At 35.9% G+C, this 20,029-nt stretch overlaps 1 protein-coding gene across 8 annotated transcripts in view; it reads left to right on the top strand.

Annotated features, from left to right (window-relative positions):
- The first annotated feature begins 941 nt into the window (after positions 1 to 941).
- The window catches only part of LOC134798191 (potassium/sodium hyperpolarization-activated cyclic nucleotide-gated channel 2), a 287,708-nt gene continuing 268,620 nt past the window's right edge, over positions 942 to 20,029 (top strand). For 6 of the 8 annotated variants that reach the window (XM_063770544.1, XM_063770542.1, XM_063770552.1 and 3 more), the window contains exon 1: positions 942 to 1,091. The gene's annotated coding sequence lies outside the window, so the exon portion shown is untranslated. The other 2 variants (XM_063770540.1, XM_063770541.1) reach the window with 2 other exon arrangements.

Below are 20,029 nucleotides of genomic sequence, written 5' to 3'. Positions count from 1 at the left end.
GTCAAAAATGACGTTTTTGTTTGAAGAAACGCCACATTTGACACTATTAATTGACGTATCTTAATGTTCGAATCGGGCCGATATTAGGCATTAGCAAAGACATATGTAACTTCGTATAAGATGAATAAAGTCTAAGGAAAAAACGTGCCTCGCAAATCAAGAAAAGGTCATTCTCGGATAGATGGCGCACACACCTTTGGCCTATGCTCGGCTAGATGGCGTGACGACACCGTTTCATATTTAATAATTTTAACACATAGATATCAGTGAATGAACATGGGTCATAATGATATAAAAATAATAAAATCATTTATCCATAAATATATAAATTTTATACGTTTTCATTTTTAGTTTTAGTCGTGTGTCGATAGATGGCAATAAATTTACTGTGACTACAAAATTTACTATGACAGGACCCTTCTATACTATCTATTCTCTTTGGCATTAGGATGTCGAGCACTGGCCGCGTAGCCAACATGCCAGTCGCTTTCGGTCCGTAGCCAATGAAACGCAACTATCACTGTTGCACTAATATGGAAGAGTGATAGAGACTATAGAGAGACAGAAAGCGTTTTGTTGTCGTAGCGCAACCGATTGTCACCTTGGCTAGGCCGGCTGGAAATGCTGGAATGTTTTGGTACTGTAAGTGAGTTCTTTGTATCTATTTTTACATGTGTGAATTGGCCAGTTTTTAAGCATTCTTAATCACTTAAGCAGACTTAAGTATTTAAGTTGAAACATGTAGGTAATTTTTTTGATAAGTTCATTTAAATAGATAAAAATGAGTTGGGGGCGGATTTATTTGAATTGTTATACATATAATAATAAGATATAATATTAAAGAAAAACTTTTATGTATGTATTTTTGTATCTGTTGATAAAGTGCAATGGTGGAATGAATGCGTAAGGTTTATTAGCCCCTCGGCTGAGAGCGCACGTGAAGGCTGTCTAATCGCGTCTGGGTGGCCGGCGGCGGGCGCCCCGCGAGCCTCAATGGGCGCGGGCGGCGCCCGAGCTAGTCGCGCCACAAGCCCCGGAGGGGCCACACGTGTCCTCGTTCCCGCCACGCGACTTATGTAACCATCCACACGGTGAGTTTGCCTCTAACCTCCACCAACCCCACGTAACACCGACTAAATCGCGCGTGCGTTCGCGCGATCGCGTAGTGGCTCGATAGCGAATCGCGCGTTCGGCTAACACGTTCGTTGTGCAATAATCGTCAGCTGGAGAGGTGACATAATCGATGCAGTAAGTACCGGTGATCGACGAGTGCGAATATTGGCATGCGGCAGGTGCGTTATGTAACGGGACTCGAGCCTCGACTCGAGACAGCTAGCGGCTAGATACGCCGGTCGAGAAACCGTTTCTGCAAAAATCTTTCCATTTCTCGAGGACAGCATCAAAATGAATCATCAATCTTGTAAAATGAATATACATAAAGCCTTAAAGCATCATTTTTTTAAATAAAATATGTCGTAATAATTTACCTTGCCAAGAACAGCTTTATTTAGTTCCTAGATCTAAAGTTGCTGCTACACTGGTCTATTCAAAAACGTGTAATGAGGGACGGAAGGCAAAAAGGTTCACATGCACTGCCTAATTGGAAGGTCGAATGCGAAGAATTCTGCCCGCTCGTGGAAGCTTCTGGTAGAGTTCCGGGTTTTTATTAAGATAATTTTTACTTTTCGCAGACGACTTTTGAATGATGTATTTAAAACTACATAATCAATAATATTAGGGAACCTACGTAGATTGCGCCATAAGTACCTATAGACTGTTTTGTTATTCTACAAATCGATACTACCGTATAATTTACCTAATATACGATCGAAACTACCCCTCCAATAACACTTTTTATTCATGGTAGGCATGTGCGATCGGGATGTTTAATTACTTGCTAATCAATTTTGTTAAATAAACCAGAACACGAACTCAGTTCCGCTGTTGTACATGTACCGATATTAGTTTAGTTATTCCCGCCTTACTTGACCTAAATCTTACGAGATTTCCCGCGAATATCTAGCTCGGCAAAATTGTCCACGTTCTTGTATATTATTATTATTTATTCGTATGGCAAAAATACAATCGTTCATAATATGATATACGAGTATAGTATATTATAGCAGTACGCCCAATTGCTGGATCCATTGGGTGACATTGTTGTCTAGGGTGAACAAGTCCCCGGGGTTGCCCTGGTATTTGGTGAGTGGGCATTCGCGGATAATGTGGTCCATGCTCTGCACCGCAGCCCCGCATTCGCATGCTGGCGACTCTCTCCAGCCACATCTGTGCAGGAACTCACGACTTCTACCCCAACCCGTTCGTAGGCGATTTAACTGGCACCAATTTCGTCTGGGTAGTGAGAAGCCTGCTGGTTTTTCTAGAGGGTCGATGTTTGTCATTAGGTTGGCGGGCAAGTTCTCGTTCCATTCGTGGGCCCATCTCTCATTAACGTCGAAGGAGGTGTTTAAGAGTATCGAGGCAGTCTTATGTGGCGGTTGACGTGAAATCAGCCGGTTGGGTGGAGGGTTCTTGAGATCGTCGTAGGCGGGTAGATTTGGGTTGGCCAGAATCTTCTGAGCTTCTCGGACCAAAGCATGTTGCCTTCTTAAGTGCGGAGGAGCTATGTGGCTCAGCACAGGTAGCCACTCTACGGGGGTGCTCTTGATGGTTCCTGTTATGCATCTCATAGCTTGTCTCAGTTGCACATCCACCCGATGCACATGCGCACTGTTGAGCCACACCGGCGCGCAGTACTCTGCTGTTGAGTACACCAAGCTGAGGCAGGTGGTTCGAAGGACATCAGCATTTGCTCCCCAAGTAGTACCCGATAGCTTGTGCAGGATATTATTTCGGATTTGGAGTTTCTTACCCAGCTTTTCTATATGTGGCGCGTACGTAAGGCTGCTGTATAGCTTGATACAATCTCGACTTGAGCTCTCGATATGAGTGAAATAGGTACTTACTTGAAAGTCCTATAGTTACACAATAAAAACAAAAGAATAGTTACGAGTAGGTACCTGTTTTACAAAGAATATGTTTTGTATGGTCCATTTTTAGTACATTTATAGGGAGACATAGAAGGACAGTTGGACAAAAAATCAGACGAGGAAAATAACCATTTATCATGATACTGCTGGTGACAGAAAAGCGACGTCGCTTTATCTATACTTTTGAGAAGCGACCTACAGACCGTTCGTTTAAGAAATAGAAGATCTCGATATAGTTGGGTCTGGCTATGACGGGGTTTATGAAATGGAACATGTTTTGATGGAACAAGATTTAGTACTACTACATACATACATACATTACATACCTTGTCTAATGATATTCTGATATTTTAGCAAACATTTCATCGGCAAGCTTTAGTAGGTGACTGAAAGCTTTGAAATTAATTATTTGAAATATTGATTAAAAATGGGCCACATAAAAAAAATTAACATAAGTACCTATCAAAAAGTACCAATCATAATAATAGCCACCATTTGATTATAAGGTATAATGATACACTAATCCGTTACATTTTTTGGGGCAAAAATAAAACAATAAAAAGATTTTTATGTACAGTCAGACATACTACTTATTCGCTTAGCACCTTTGCATACAAACTATGCAGGGAGGGTCACTTTTCTCTGCAGCTGTCTGTACACATTCATCCCATCAATTTATTCTGCTAATGAACTCCTAAATTTACCGACAACGTGTATAATAATATTTAGGGGTTCGTAACAATGGCGGTCTCCCGGTCCATTGTAGCAGATTGTAGCCTTTAAGACGGTGTTAATGACGATTATATATATTATTTACATTGTCCATTGGAGAACAACACGAAAGAATTAGGAAACTGAAAGCCAAGTACGTATTTAAATGATTAAGTATGTAAAACTTACCCCGGGAATGAGGTCTGGGTTGCCGTTACTTTACGTTTTATGGCAGCATTTCCGGCAATACATAAAACGCGCGAACCTTTCGCGAACATTGTCGCTCGGCGGTTATATAGCACCATAAAACTAGCAATTACGCGATTAGAAGTGATTAACACAAGTAATTCATTATACATATACAAGCTTCGTTTTCTTAAGTGATCGCATTCAATCTGATGTCAATTACATTATGTAGACGTCAATGACAGACCTCCAATAGGTACAAACAGTCAAATAATTTAATTTCCTACCCATTTTGTACTTTGTCACAGTGACAATAGTATGAGGTCCCTAGCGACTGTCATATTCGTTGTCACTGTGACAATTAAGGTACGAAATGGGTCGGAAACAGGTCGTAAATAATTAAATTCTTTGACTGTACCTATATTTCAATAAACGTGAACAAATATTTGTACTTTTTCGAGTAGTTATAACATTTATTGGTTAACCAACCAAATACAAAACCACCTGGATCTGTCACTGAACGACCTGACTTTAACCTACATTATTTGATCGTGTAATGTTTTCATCATTCCACCTTCAACTGGCTTAAGGAGCCATTTTAAGGGTAGATTTTGTTTACTTTATTTAAATATGTACCTAAAGATACAAACTATAATATTGCAAAAAATATTATTAGTGTTGTTAATATAATGTACATTTACATTGTAACCTCTGGCAACAATCCTATTTGCTTTTATTCTTGTCTTTGGTTTTTAAAATTCAAATTTCGTTCTTCTTGTTTTTCCTGTATCTGTCTAACTAATAAAATATGTTTCCCTTTATTATGTTTTTACAAGTTTAATTCAGTATATTTATATGGTAGCAGAGCGTGGTTTATAGTAGTGACGTGAAATAAATAATTTATGTTCGAAGATTGTAACGAGATATAAAGAAGTGATGACGGCGAAGAACGGTGATATAAATATACCAATTTTTGATGGAGCAGACTACAGCAACTGGAAGATACGTATACTTAAATTTTTACAATATAAAAAATGCAAAGATGTTACTATACGAGCTAAGTTAGATACCGACGATGAAAAATGGGACGACCGCGATATTCAAGCGACTAACTATATATATAGCGCAATATCGAATAAACAATTAGAATACATTAGCAATTTAGATACCGCGTACGAAATAATAAAGAAATTTGATGAGATGTATTTAAAAAAGTCGACGGCTTTGCAAATAGTGTGCCGCCATAATCTCGAATCCGTAAAATTGAAAAACTATGATGACGTGACCTTATTTTTCGACGATTTCGAAAAAGCAGTAAATGAGTTAAAGCAGGCAGGTGCAGATATTACGGAGCAGGAAAAACTAAACTATATGTTGAAATCGCTGCCACAAAACTATAGCCATATCGGTGATTTGATAGATGTTTTACCAGAAAAAGAGAAAACAGTCGATTACTTAAAAAGCAAGATTAAACTTAAAAGTGCCGAGGAAAAATCGAATGAAACGTCAAATAACAGCTCAAATGCTTTTCGAGCTGAAGCCAGACCGTCATCACAGAGCAGTTTTAACTGTCATTTTTGTGGAAAACCAGGTCACTTACAGAGAGACTGTTATGCTCGCACTGAGTATAATCCTCGAGGTAGAGGTCGATCATTCTCAGTAAATAGAGGTAGAGGGCATTCAGGAAGCCGAGGTCGCGGACACTCCAGTAGAGGACGTGAGACCTATACTACTAGAAATTTTCAGAGAGGCAGAGGATATTTTAACCAAAACGAACAAGTACACGGAAACAGTTTCCCTGCAATTGCAAATAATGCCTCGAAATGTGAAGAAGAAATAACAAAAAAGGGTGAAATCAACTGGCTCCTTGACTCAGGATGCACAGATCACATTATTAATAATGATGAGTACTTTGATAGATGCGAAACCCTGAAGAATCCGGTAGATATTAAAATCGGTGATGGAAGAAAATCAAAAGCTACTAAAGTTGGAAACATTACCTCATATTTCTCAGTCTATGGGAGAAGATCAGAGGTAAAATTAAACAACGTATTCTATGTTGAGGAAATGAAGGTTAACTTAATAAGTTACTCTAAAGTCACTGACAAAAACACAATTGTGTCAAGAGGAAGATTATCCAAAATTTATAATCCATATGGAGAGATTATAGCTATTGCAGTAAAAGATGAAAGATTGTATAAGATGAAAAGCTATATCAACGAAAAAATGCTGGAAGCGAATGTGAGTAAAAGTAGTATGTCTATGAAAGAAAAATTACACCGTACATTGGGGCACGTCAACTTTAACAATTTGGAAATAATGTGCAAAAATGAATCATTGGATGGACTGCCTAAAGAAATAGAATCAGAATACTTAAGGTGTGCAACATGTATTGAAAATAAGATGCATAATTTACCTTTTCAAAATAACCGAAGAAGAGCAGAAGATATATTAGAAATTGTCCATACAGATTTAAATGGGCCACATCAAACAACAGGAAATTGCGGAGAAAAATACTTTTTGAGCTTTATAGACGACTATAGTAAACTGGTCAGAGTTTATTGTATCCGGACGAAAGATGAAGTATATGATTGCCTAGTACAGTATGTAAATGAAATGCAAAATATAACTGACAAGATGATAAAAGAAATACGATGTGATAATGGAAAAGAGTATATTAATTCAAGAGTTTTTCAGTTTGCAAGAGAAAAGGGAATTATTATAAAACCATGTCCAGCTTATGTTCATCAGCTTAATGGAACCGCTGAGAGATACCATCGTTCTCTGATGGATATGGGGAGATGTCTTCTGTCAGAAGCAAAGGTAGAAAGAAAATATTGGCCAGAAGTTATAAAAACAGCAGCATATTTGAAAAACAGAACTTTGACTAACACAATTGAGAAGAAAACACCTTATGAAATATTTTTCAAAAGGAAGCCATCAGTTAAGTATCTGAAAATGTATGGCAGTCGAGTATTTGTAAGAATTCCGGAAGAGAAAAGAAGGTCCAAATGGGACAAGAAGGCAGAAATGGGAATATTACTAGGCTATAGTGAAACTGGATATAGAGTATTGATTGGTAATAAAGTAATAATAGCAAGACACTGCGATATTATAGAAGAAGATGTAAAACTGTGTGGTTTTGAAGATGATAAAGATGATAATGATAAAGATGATAACAATAAAGATGATAACAGAGAAGAAGAAGAAGCAAATTTCTATACACCAGAAAAGACGTTGCAAACTGGAAAGAATACAAACAACATACCAGAAGACCAAAATATGGATAACGTAAACACTATTGATGTACATGATGATAAAAACGAAGAGAGACAAAAAAGAAAAGTTAAGCCACCAAGACGATTTGATGATGAATTTGGCTATTATTGTATTAGTGTAAACTATTGTGATGCTATGACCCCAGAAAATTTTCAGGAGGCGATAACCTGCGCGAATTCTGACAAATGGAAGGCAGCCATGGATCGCGAGATGGACAGCTTGGTCAAAAATAAAACATGGACACTTGTTGGTAAGCCAGAAGATAAAAAGGTAATTGATGTGAAGTGGGTCTACAGAAAGAAGAGTGATACTGAATACAAAGCAAGGTTAGTGGTTAGAGGTTTCCAACAAACTGATTGTGTCGATGATACTTATTCTCCTGTGGCTAAAATGCCAACTTTAAAGCTTTTATTGTCCTTTTGTTGTCAAAATTCTTTAGAGATTCACCAGATGGATGTAGAGACAGCATTTCTTAATGGTAAGGTAATTTCAGAAGTTTATGTAAAACAACCAATGGGTTATGAATGTGACAGCGAAAAGGTTTATAGGTTAAATAAATCGTTATATGGTTTGAAAGAAAGTCCACGCGCTTGGTATGAATGTTTTAACAATTGTCTGACTAAACTAGATTTTCAAAGGAGTAAATATGATTACTGTTTATATTCCAAAAGGGAAAATGACGTCGATGTTTACATTCTATTGTTTGTCGATGATTTGCTGATTTGCTGTAAAGACGTAAATATCATAAGTGATATAAAGAATAAATTATGTGACAGATTTAAAATGAAGGATTTAGGCAAAGTTAAGAAATATATTGGTATAGATATTGAATATGACTACAAACAAGACAACACTTTAACTTTGAGTCAGGAATATTACATAGAGTCATTAGCGAAAAAGTACAACATTGAAAATGCCAAATTATACAAAACGCCTATGGAAATAAATTTAAAATTGGAAAAATCTGAATTGAATGAAGATATTAAGTATAGAAATTTAATAGGTGCTCTGTTGTATATCAGCTCTGGCACTAGACCAGATATTTCGTTTAGTGTTAATTACCTAAGTCGTTTCCAGAATTGCTGTGATGAGACACATTTTAGATATGCCTTGAGAGTATTAAAATATTTATATTTAACGAAAAGCCTTAAGCTAAAATATTATAAAAATGATAATGCTGACATCCTAGATTGCTTTGTTGACTCAGATTGGGCAGGCGATACAATTGATAGGAAATCTACTACTGGATACGTTATTAGATTGTTTGGAAATATAATCTTGTGGAAATCAAAGAAGCAGAACTCTGTTACAAAGTCATCTACTTTTGCCGAATATATAGCTCTGTCAGATGCAGTAACAGAAATAAATTTTCTAACATGTTTAATTAATGAAGTGTTTATAAAAATGAGTCAACCTGTTAAAATATACGAGGATAACTCTGGCGCTGTAGCCATTGCCAAATATGGAAATTTTACAAAGAATTCTAAGCATATAGAGGTTCATTTTCATTATGTTCATGAAAACTGTAAAGAAGGCAAAATTGAAGTTGTTAAGATTGAGTCTGAGAATAATGTTTCAGACATATTAACTAAGGCTCTAGGAAATGTGAAATTTATTAAATTTAGAGACATTTTAAATATAAAGTAAACAAAGACATGTATAAGGTTACGTGGTTAAGGATAAGTTACTTTATAGAACTTATCAATTATACTAATTGTATTGTGCTTTCTTAAAGTGGTAAAGTTAATTAGTTATGTTACTTAATCTTATTGGTAAAGTTAAATAGTTATGTTACTTAATCTCATGTAGTTGTTTTGTTGCCATACATGTGTAAATGTAAGGAGGCGTGTTAATATAATGTACATTTACATTGTAACCTCTGGCAACAATCCTATTTGCTTTTATTCTTGTCTTTGGTTTTTAAAATTCAAATTTCGTTCTTCTTGTTTTTCCTGTATCTGTCTAACTAATAAAATATGTTTCCCTTTATTATGTTTTTACAAGTTTAATTCAGTATATTTATAAGTGTTTAAAAATTCTTAACATAATTTTGGCGATAAAATACGGAAAGCTAGAAAGCTAGATCCAGTAAGAGAATATAACCATGATTATGAAGATATGTGTATGAGAAATACAACGGTTATTTACTGTGGGAGGGTAAAACTGTCCAGCTTTGCGGACGTGTTTCTGAATAATATTATGCTATCTTGAAATATATTGTCTACAGGATTTTAAAATTGTAGTACTTTTGTTGCTTTAAAAGTAAACATTTCTTACCGTGCATGGATCTGAAGGTTCAAAATTCGAAATTGATTAATGTTTTTTTTATCTAATTCGTGACTGACGTGTAGATCTTTCCGTATCTCTTCAATTCCAGCTTTTTTCTCACTGTAGTACTCTATGCTACTGCATAGCACTACTACTTCAATTGCTCACCGTACTCTTAAAGTGTACTATGAACTTTTACAAGATTCTGCTCTATTGAAGACAAATAGAAAGTTTTATTCGAAGCATTTTTCGCGTACCTACATTGAATTGTAAAGGTGAAATTCATTTCTAGGTTTTCATTTAGTCTACAATTTATAGTTAAGTCTGAGACTCTACATATATATTTTAAATAACAATAGGTAATTGTGAATTGCTGTTAGTTAGACGTGCTTTTCAGAATTGTACACAGTACCACAATTCTGAAAAAGGTTCTATGGCTATCATTATTAAATTATGGTTAGCTACCAAGTCCTTTATATTTACAAAATACAAGATCCCTTTTATCCCTAACCTAACCTAAGATTTGTGATTTACTTAAGTATTTTAAATTTGTACAACAGTTGTGTAACTGACGTCACTCTCTATACCTACCCTATAATCATCTTCCCCGTTTTGTCCCGGCATTTAGCCACGGCTCATGGGAGCCTGGGGTCCGCTTGGCAACTAATACCAACCCTATAATATTATATTGCTAAAACAGACAATGCTATTATAGTAGGTATTATACCTTTCTGCAAGAACTCGCAATCAATCATCCCGGTCTTTGTTTCTTAGAAGGCTCCGCCTTAGCGATAAAAAGTTACTTAGATAAATAAACAAATATTCATATATCTTTAGAAATATGGATAAGGTTATATAAATATAAATGGATCCGTATCGAGTTACCTTCAATACCTTCAGCTTGGGCAGAACTATTAACTACATTTTATGGGTTCTGAAATATATGGCATGGATTGATTGCCTAGGCTAGGGCTAACATACACTATATAGTGTTTTGTTGTAGGTACTCGTTTAAGGTTTTGTTATACATATTTAAGTTTAAATCAAATTCACTTATAATGTTGTTATGTGTTTAGTTTATTCTGGGTTTCAAAATGTATCGTATGGTATAGGTGTACTACTTTGTCGGTTTTCTTTAAGTTTCAAAGTATAGTTATGGTTTTTAATCAAAATTTTAATCAAAAACCATAACTATACCGGAGGTACAATATCACAAGAAATTACCAAAGAAAAAAAAAAATGTCGTACCTAAGAATTTTGTTAATTCATTTTTAGAATCGTGCGGGTCCGTCCTATATATCTATCGATTGTAAGTAATATATACTGTTTGCCAAACTGTCGATGTCGTTTATTTCCAAGAAGAATAAAATACCGAGCGAGTGACGTCATTCCGTGATAAGACGTAATTTATTGCATGTATTCGGTAATGGGTGGTCCGAAGATAAATTCCCTCACACGGCCATAACATAACTATATAACTATCGGTGTCTTAGCAAGGCCGACCGATTAAGCCGACTAGTTTTTGCCTATCATAAACTGGATCCGAGAACGTGTGAATACGGCGTGGCCGCGTGGCAAACCTTAGGTAGCTTAAGGGTTCCGTAGATGAAATGGCAAAATAAAATTGCAACCTATAGTTTTCAATGTTATAGACATTTTACTAATATCAAAGACATACTTATGTAACACTTGAAAGGAAACCTAAGTGTTGAAATATTTATAGCAAATGAAACGTTATTAAAACCTGTTTAAAACGTTTGGCTAGTCTTTTAGCTGGTTATTTAGAAAAGATTGCTTTTTAATATCATTAATATCGCCAATTGTCTACTAATGTACATACAGGGTGGAAACTCGGGACTCGAACCGGTCACATTTGACCGGTTCGAGTCCCGACTGAGGCAAGCGATTTTTCATAAATCCTTAAATGCAGAATTTATTGTTTTTAAAAACAAAGGAAAGTGTCCTTTACACAAAATGTGCTATTTACAATATTTAAGGTAGTTGCCATCCATGTGGCACTCGATTTTTCCACACTGTATATTGTTGGGTTGTGGGCTGTTTTCTTTTATTGTGCATTAAAGAATATTGTGGAACATTAAGTTACTAGTGCCTCAAGTCGTAATTAAATGAACACAGTTGCATTTCTTCAATTACCTACCTAAAATAAACCTAACGATATTATAGGTTATATGTACATTAAAGTTTTGTGAAAAATGGCAAAAACTAAGATAAAGCTCACTATTGATTTGTTTAAATTAGGTTTCTGTCAGATTACGAATTCTGTGTAAGTATATATTTATTTTATTGGCTGTGAAAAGAATACGCTCAAAGGCGACGAAATGGAATTTTGATTTAATAATTCCCCGCAGTCAACTTTTTGTTCGTCATTCGCTGTTGTGTTTTCATTTTAATTTGACGCCCTTTCATCGAATTACGGGCGTCGAGAAGGCAGTGAAAATGCGAGATATATTCGGGGTTCCATCATAAATTGATTTCATAAAGTTTAGGGGGAGAGGGAAAAATAATTTATTCCGTTTCGATCATCGTATCCATTTCGTCTATTAGTCAATTACTTGATATTCAGACAGGATGTTTACTTTTTTGTTTAAAATGAAACACTGTATGTATGTTTCACTTACACTACTTTAAGAGCCCATCAACGTGCACACTAGCGCCACTGCTAAATAATCGTGATTGTTTAAATTTAACGACAGGCATTTGAAAAAGGGGGCCGCTACGTACTGTATTTTTGGAATACATCAAACTAGTTTTTATGTTGCTGGATTCGACAATCTATGCGTCCAAAATTAAAACGGCCGTTTTTGTTTTGAGTTCATAGATCGACGAATCCAGAATCATAAAAACTAGTTTGATGTATTCAAAAAGTACGTACTTAAATACTAAATACAGTACGTAGCGGCCTCTTTTTTCAGATACCTGTCGTTAAATTTAAATAATCACGATTATTTAGCAGTGGCGCTAGTGTGCACGTTGATGGGCTCTTAAGATCAATAAAGCTTTGAAATTTAGCAACAAATAGTTGTTAACAATTATTTACATTAAACTTGTAGAGTAAGTTTTCCAAGTTGTCTCACCCCCCTGTATTAGCATTCCCGAGTTTAAAACACGAACTTAATGGCAGCATCATTCATTTGTCACGTCGTTTATGAGCCGTTCCGGTGAGTGACGTGGCCCGATGCTCGATACACCCGTTTCAAATAGGTATTTGCCAGCTGCCGGCTGTCGGGATGCCAGTAATATAGGGTGAGACAAGTCTTTTGTATACGAAATGCGAGCAGATGACATATTCAGACTAGGAATGATTTATTATTTTATCAAGAAGGCTTTCGGTGACTTAAGTTAATGTAGGCCAGTGACGATAATATTTCTTTCTACTACTCTACTTATTGCATTTTTATCGTCTGTTGTGTCATGCACCTCTCTCGCTATTACACACTTGTTCTTCTTCTTATCGTGTGGAGGGATCATAACTAAATAATATTTTTAAATTATATTATTATATTAAATAGTGAGGACCGGTATGACAGTTGATAAAACCGCGATCATCTTAGTTCCGCTGTACTTTTACCTATGTATACCTATACACCGAAACAACTCTCTATAATATACAGTAAATTATTCCCAATTACAGTACGCATCCGAGCTTTCAGGTTAGGGCCTGCAAAAGCAGCTTCTTGCAATTAAGAAATGAAGTGTCTGCAATCGTTTTCATAATATTTATGGAGGTACCTACTGTTGTAGCAGTCTGGTGGCTAAACGGTAATACGAACGCTCCCATTCTATCTATAGAAAATCTATGGCTTGCCGTTTAATTTTAACGTCCCTTTAACGTTAATGTTCTGTGATAAAAATGGAATTTAGCCGCAAAATCCTTCAGAGCGATCATTTTTACGAGTTCCCTGCAAAAGCTCGCTCACAAGGGTTTTTGTGCGGAAAATATCGTAGTAACTATAAAAAATTACAAAGCTGAGTTCTTAAAATTATAAGTATATTGACAAAGCAAAAACTTACAATTTTCTACTATGTTTGGTCTACGTATAAACCTAAGTCTTCGACTATAAGTCGACGATGTCGGTGCAGAGGTAAGTTTAGGTAGATTTCAATAGATAATTTCTTACATTTTCTGTGGATTTGGCAGCTTACCAGCCCAGTTCATCTAGGTATCATAATGGCTATGAATTTTTTTCGCATGCATGAGGCAGGCCTTGCATGCAGTGTTGGTATACATAGTGAACCCTGTAATCGAGCAATAATCTACGTACATAAAAGCTTAATGTCTATACATTATTTAATACCTCACTATCTATTCATTAGAGATACACATTTGAAAGGGGTCAAAACAAAAAAAAAAACTTTTGTAGTACATAATTGTAAATCGTACTACTTAGGTACATATTATGTAAATAAAAAACATTTTATTAGATTTTGTTTTCTTATCGTTATAGTACAAAACTGAATAGATTTTTTTTATTTCCATTGGACCTATTCTTTCACGGAATAATTACTTTAAAATATTTATGCGGCGTCAGAAATGTACGGCCTTTAAATGAACAAACACTTAGCTCGACAAATGCGAATAGGTACCTACTCAGAAATCGCTTGCGTGAGAGCGAACCTTTCAAACCAAAACACGCTGCAGTAAAAAGTGGCAAGAGAACACAGGAAATCTCCTGCTTACTCCGCGAAACTAGTATTCACCTTGGTAAATTAGTTAAATACGACGTTGTTAAGATGGGAATAGGGTCTACATTAGAAAATACCTGAATTCAGATATGAGGTTCTTAAAATGAGAGGGAATCTGTCATTCCCGTAGCCATAACGAGCGGTAAGCTCTCAGCAAATTGGCAGGGAGGGCAAGGACGTAACACGCTAGATGGAACGGTACAATACAACGGCAAACATGCGACGTTTCCTAAGACAATATTAGAAAAGAATCTCTTTTCAGCGAGCTGGATGGAATTTTGTTGCTTGTTTTTAAAATTTGTCTTGATGAGGCAACATTTACAGTAGGTACTAGGGATCAGGGATGTTGCGAATATTCGCATCCGCATCCGCATCCGCGGAACATCCGCATTATTTTCAACATCCGCATCTGCATCCGCATCCGCATAAAATCAATGCGGAGCATCCGCATGATGCGGATGTCGACCAAGTCGGTGACAGGAATTAGCGGCGGCATCCGCATCCGCATCCGCGGATGTGAGGCTTTAAAAAAATCTGCATCCGCAACATCCCTGCAGTAGTGATACCAGCACTACCTAATTGCAAATATTTTCTGAGGTCACGAATATTCTGCCATTATATTGACGAATTTGATAATATTACGACTATTATTGTGTGAACTAGATCTCTTTCTAATCGATTATTGCTAGGATTGAGAGCAATGACGAAATGGCCATGATTAGAATTTAATTTTGAGCAAAATCTTATTACGATTTTAGGCAAAAGGAACCAAACAGTCAAGTTAGCGGCCAATATATAGGCAAAATTTCATGTTCGATTAGGTATACTTGGAATAAAGTCCGCCATTACTATCTAGTATTATGCACTAGAAATTACGTCGATATTACCTGATTGAGCTGTATTATTGAAAAGATTCAGATTGAAATGTAATCCGACTACAATTTAGAATACAATTATAATTTGACTACACACGTTGTACACATGGTCTAATAAAACATGGTCTTCTATTCCCAATGTGACACATGCCTACGTCACAGTAACATGGCCGCTATATATAGCGCTATCGCATATTATCATATAGCGCTGTCGCATGATGACTTAGGCTTGTGTCAGTTAGGTGACCTAGAAAAGACGGGAATAGAGTACCAGGCGGAGTATATTATTATACCATGGTTGTACATATGCGGTATCTAGATGTCCTAGGACGTGGAACACACACTAACAGCGTTCGGACAGAATCAATCCCTGTCAGAAGAAACCAGAGGGCCTACGGCGTACCACGTTCGACGTGTTGCCTCTCTGTCGCACTTGTAAATTCGTAGGCCTGCGGGCGGCCGCGGCCACTAAGTGCCTTAATTCCTCCTTGCTTCCAACTATCCTTTTTATCCAGCCACAACGGAAATTACATTCTTGCGACCCTTTAATTTACTTATAAATGTCATATTTATCATACTATATATAATGTACTTAATATAAATATCATATTTTTTGCAGAAATGTTAGTATGGAGCTTATAATAGGTCATTTATAATAGGTAGAATTTTTAAAACCAGAATGTCGAATACGATTTTCTAATTACCTAATAAATTTTTGATTATTTCTCGACTGACCAAGGAGTCAAAGAGTGTATTTTTAAATATGCGTATTATCTTTTTGCGCTTTATTGAAAAATGCGTTGTAGTTTAAATCTGCAATAAATGCAATCTTTTCAAACTTTAGAAGAATCAATACCATTAAAAATATTATTATTTTAAACAGTAATTGATTACAGAATTGATAACTTAAGACGTTCAATGACGTATGTAGTTTGAACGAAAGTAGTTACGTAGTAGTGACGTAAGTCTAGCTAGATAATTTATGTTATGTATGATATATGTATGTATATATATATGTATGATAACAGATACGTGACATATCTGAAAAGGCCTTTATTTCCCAGGTGGGTATAGAACGACACAAATATCTTTATTTAAGCAAATATTTGTGTACCTATCTAGAAATATCTGTGTCTCTTTTAGCTATCGTAAATTGGAAAACATCCCACGCAGTGACTACTTGTCTAGTTCTTATCGCAATTTTGCAGATAATATGACATACAAAGTAATTACAAAAAGTTAAAACCGGCTAATGGTTAGAAAAAGTTCAGAATGATTTTATTTAAATACCAAATTGACGTTTATTAAATTTGTACTGTAATACGTACCTAGTTCGTCTCGAACAGAAATCTCGACGACTCGTTGCACGGCGTGATTTATTTTATTTTATTTAGGATTTAAATAGTTAGCAAATAAATTTACAGCGTCGTTATTTTTATTATCTATAAGTCATCGCCGATTTATTAATCACAAAACATTTAGCCTCGACTATAAGGTCGTCTCTAGTCAAATTTTATCTCGAGGTCCGAAAGAACTATGCGAAGCCGGATATCATAATTATATTGGTCTCTCGACTAGATGCTCGAACGAATGGAAATAAGTACAGATACAGAGACGTCCCTATCGACGCTTATGTCGGTCACTATCACTAGACAAGCTACCTCGGTCTATTATTGATTGGCACTGTTTTGTAGATTAAACCTCAATATCCAACAAACCAAGGTCATCGTGACCTTCTCCCTGGGGCCAATGTCACGGATACTATGCATAAAGTATTATTAAAATTAATAACTAGGTAGAATTGATTGATAATATTCTATTAATAGTTTTGTCTGTTGTTAGAGGTAGTCGAGGTCAAGCTAGACGGAAAAGATTTTAGGGATCAATAACTTTTGTAGGATTGTATATTTCGGAAAGTAATAAAAATAAAATCGTTAATAATGAATGAAAACATGGTATTTCTATTTTTTTTACGAATGGTCAAACTGACGATGATGATCAAGATGGTCCCAGTGTCGAGTTTCAACTGTACCTCTGGATTAGATAGTTTGAATTCCCGGGATAAAATATTTCAATTCAACCATTTGATCACCGAAACGTAACGGAACATTACGAAATTTGTTGTTTATACCAATTATTCGTTAAACTTTACGGGCCCCATTTAGTTAAATTATGTTTTATCCCTTTCTTAAAAATACATAAATCAAAATGACAGATAAATACAAACAATTCATAGCTTATTCAGACCAGTTAAGCGTTTATGAATAACGCCATAAGAATATGCTAAACTTAACTTTTCGATAAAATGTTTCCTAAAGTTAACAAAATAGGTAGGTATAGGTATTCCATAGATTTAGGGAACCGGTTTTTATTTTATTGAATAAACAATCGTAAACAATTACAAATTACGTTGGTTAAATATACACGGTACAATTATCATTTTCGACACTCCAGATGTACTGGCCAACACTCGTTATCTCGAAATGTGCCATTAAATTATCCTTAAGGTGGCATAAAACGGGTGGTGGGTGGCCGAAGCAGAATGGCAAAGATCTCACCATTAAAAGGTCGTCAACGTATCTGGATTGCTCCTATCGCTTACAGTGCAGTGCTTAAGGTTAACCAGTTTAAGTGTTCTCTGTGATTTCAGAATGTTGTTATGGATACACGATATCAATTTACACTGGTCAATCTGAGGCTGTAAGCAGTGAGTCTGAACAGTATGTACGTAAGATTAATAGTGCCTTGTTTCTTGAGAAGTGCAGTGATACCTTATACGCGACAAAACTTAGAAGTGTTGTTTTAAAATAAAGATAATATTAAAGAGTAAATAATTTATTTTTGTAAGAAATGGGTTCACCGAGTCACACGCGCCCGTAAATGTTTAGTAGGTTTGATCTAGGACATTTTGTAGTCCTATTTACTAAAGCTAAATCATTGCACTAAGCCGTTTTATTCTCACGCATCAAAGTTTTGTATCTGTCTCTCGCTGGGGACAACTAAAATGCGACATCTAGTGCCAAGTAGAACATTTGAAGATAAATAATAGGTACTTCATTTCTATTTTTTTTCAGTACGGATATGATGGTCGACATGGTCGTATCTGTCTACGTGACAGCGTGACAATGACAGTAGAGAGGATCCGTCTCTTTCAATCGCGTGGTGTTTAAGTGACACTTATTTTATCGCGTGGATAATCCACCCATTCATAATTCGCCTGCTGTTGCATACTATTGCCCGATTCGAACTTTAAGATACGTCAATTAATAGATCTAGAAACGATATGGATTAGATGTGTCAGTGTCAAAAGTGACGTTTTTATTTGAAGAAACGTCACATTTGACACTGAAACATTACTTAAACCGTATCACTTATATCACAAAGTAGAGTTTGTGCGGAAAGAGAAGAGTCGTGAAATGTATGGTACCCAATACATTTCACAACTCTTCTCTTTTCGAACAGACTCTAACATTCCTATTTCATTACTTTGATTATTTATGTATACATAATAGGTACCTGTATAATATGTTATTTATACCTGGTCTACGACTACTCTAAATAAGACAATTTCATAAAATATATATTGAAAGACAATGCACAGCCTAAACGGTTGAAAAAAAGACCTTAAAAATGTATCACATTACCTATATTTTTATAAGTCGTAGAGCTGAGCTACTAAGAAATGATTTAAAATACAATCCCTCAGCGGGTCAAAATGAAGTTGAGAGTTATTACGACTCCTACGCGGACGAAGTCACGGGCCGAGGCTTCAATCATATATGTACCAACATATTGCTAAAGTAAACGCGCACCTATCCCGCTGTGCCGGGCGAATATGAACCGTTTTATTCTCGCGTAAAAGGGTTTGCAGGCTGTCATTAATCTCGCAGGGGACGTTTTCGAACGCGACGTGTAATGTAGCTTTAAGCGTGCGTGGCAACTAGACGACAGGACTATAAGTACAAAAACTTAAAAAAAGCTCTTTAAGTTTACGATCACATAAATAAGGCGAAAAGTTGTATGTGCAACACGAGGTCAAAGTTATTTACATCTCGTACTTTTGAGTCCTTTGCGATGCTCGTGATGATTTTATCTGAAATAAATAAAATCTAAAAATTATATTTAATTTCATATAAAACGTTGACCATTCTCGCGGCATTGTATAAGGGCTGTCAGTCTCTTTATTAGGTTTTATTATGTTTAGGCCTATGCTGCTAGCTTTTCTTTTAATTATAAGTTAGAGTGCATAGGTAATATTCTTTAAGTGAGGTTTGCACATGCCGTTGGGATTACCTACACTGGTATTGTTCCTAGAAAACCAGCAACTGAACCCACCACTATTATTATAAAAAAATTACAAACATTTATTTTTCTCCGAAGTAGATAATTATATATTAGAGCAACTACTAGAATTTCCTCCAAAATCCTCATTTATAAGATTTTGAATATGCTTTCTCTGTTAAACGAATTTTCTATTAATAACTTCAAAAACTAATTGAATATTAATTATCTGGGAGCTTAGCCGAGTAACTTTACGGGACGAATTGTCTATAGGACGGTGTTTGAAGTCCTAACTTTGTTTTGTCTCCGCTTGACGCTTGAGACGATCGAGTTAAAATGGTCGTAGGTAATTATTGACATAATATTGTATATGTAGGTAAGCCGATATAGGTACCAACGCCCACACTGTTAACTGACAGTTCGTAAACCTTAAATAAAAGGCATAAGGTCCACCGATGGACAGTTAAGAGTGTCGCTGTTTGTACGAAGTTTTTAATTTGTGTGTAATTTACGTAGTCAACTCAGAGTTAAGCTTTCCACAAAATGGAACGTAAAATTGCTACACATGGGGCGCGATTCGGGAAATGATTTAAAGATTCACTAGATATGAAATAGTAAAGATATGTGACGTTTCACGGCAAAAGGTACCTTATGGCGGCTGGCGCTTATGCTATTATTAACGACGCTCCAATATTTAGCCGGGGCAATGGTACCTTTTGCCGTGGAACATCACAT

Source organism: Cydia splendana, chromosome 16 (genome assembly GCF_910591565.1).
Source record: "Cydia splendana chromosome 16, ilCydSple1.2, whole genome shotgun sequence".
NCBI lineage: Eukaryota > Metazoa > Arthropoda > Insecta > Lepidoptera > Tortricidae > Cydia > Cydia splendana.
Note: the sequence above shows the minus strand (reverse complement) of the source record. Positions and strands in the feature narration are given on the sequence as shown.